Source organism: Xenia sp. Carnegie-2017, unplaced genomic scaffold (genome assembly GCF_021976095.1).
Source record: "Xenia sp. Carnegie-2017 unplaced genomic scaffold, XeniaSp_v1 HiC_scaffold_24, whole genome shotgun sequence".
In the NCBI taxonomy this organism is placed as follows: Eukaryota; Metazoa; Cnidaria; class Anthozoa; order Malacalcyonacea; family Xeniidae; genus Xenia; species Xenia sp. Carnegie-2017.
In genome coordinates this window covers 12747478-12748810 of record NW_025813487.1, presented here as the reverse complement: position 1 = coordinate 12748810, position 1333 = coordinate 12747478, and the positions used below count along the sequence as shown (strand labels likewise).

The following is a 1333-nucleotide window of genomic DNA, read 5'->3' as shown; positions in this document are numbered from 1 at the left end:
TTTTTCCAATCTGCATGGTGGGCAGTTCAGGTTCCACTAAAATTTGAATTTGAATAAACTTATCATCTTAATCAAACCTGTACATAAACCATAAACAACTTACATCCATTTGTAAATACCCATATACCATTGCTGTAAATCCAGATCCCACTATTGTAGACGCTAAAACACGAACATAATATTTTGTCTCTTGTTTCACATTATTTATGTCTAAACGCTGTTCCTTGGTGGTATATTTCATTAAACACGTTTTATTTTCCAATTGTGTCATACAAACAGTGTAACTGACTATCTTTCCGTTTCTTTTGTTTACATATGGTGGCTCCCACGTGACTGATAACGATAAACTGCTGATGGCGACAAACTTAATATTTACAGGTGGACCTTCAGGAACTAAATAAAAATTAAAAAAAACTTTTTTAAAAGTTTTATGCGAAACAGTAATTATAAAAACACTTAAAAAAAGTTCTAACCACTTTACACTGTAATTGCTAACTTAATTAAAACATAGTATATGCGAGCTTTCAAGATTCGTCCACAATACAGGTTGCTTCTCTCTTATAACATCTTCGATGCAATCACAGAGGTAATGAATGCACTAAAAATAATATTAGCTCACCATCTTCAACAGTTCTAAAACTGGCTGTAGTTGATCTACCAAAGCCTTCAGAGTTGCCAGCGGTTACTTTTACCGCTTACGTTGTGTAAGGGACAAGATTCTCTAATTTGTAAGGTTTGAGTAGAGTTGCCTTCCAAGTTTTCTTAAAAATAACAACAGTATCCTTCAGCACTATTAATCGAACTTTAGTCAGAAAGTTCGTTAGATTTGTGCCAAGTTTAACACCAGTGTTTTTGGGATCTTTCCAGGATATCTTGAGGTATCTTGATGAGACTTTGGTGGCAGTAAGATGTGTTGGTTTGTCTGGGAGCAAGTCTGTATGATAAATGAAATAAATGATAAACTATACAAATTTAATCCGATATAAATTATTATATTGAACCATTAACACGTGTTTAAATAACTGTTGAAAGTGTCTTGTTTAAATAAAGCTATTTTAACAGAAAAAGTTAGTAACACTACGGCTTTCATGCAAAATATTTGTTCAGATTTATCTGTTGAGACGCATATAATTATTTCTCAGAGGAAACAAGTTTATATATTGAGTAATTAAGTTTTTAGAGAGAAAACTAAACCTTGCATATTTTCACTTCTTACCTCCACCACACACTTCAATTCGTAAACACAGTTTACCAACAAACGTCGCTGGAATGATTCGTAAATCCTTAGATTTAATGCCACCAGAGAACTTTTCTATGGCGACATCATTGTAAC

At 33.0% G+C, this 1333-nt stretch overlaps 1 long non-coding RNA gene across 1 annotated transcript; it reads right to left on the bottom strand.

The window, feature by feature from the left end:
• Positions 1–303: 303 nt before the first annotated feature.
• Positions 304–1333, bottom strand: LOC124450487. The gene is made up of 3 exons (XR_006950002.1): positions 1217–1333; positions 620–934; positions 304–393 (listed from the first exon to the last, which is right to left on the bottom strand). It is a non-coding gene; the product is annotated as an uncharacterized LOC124450487 (long non-coding RNA).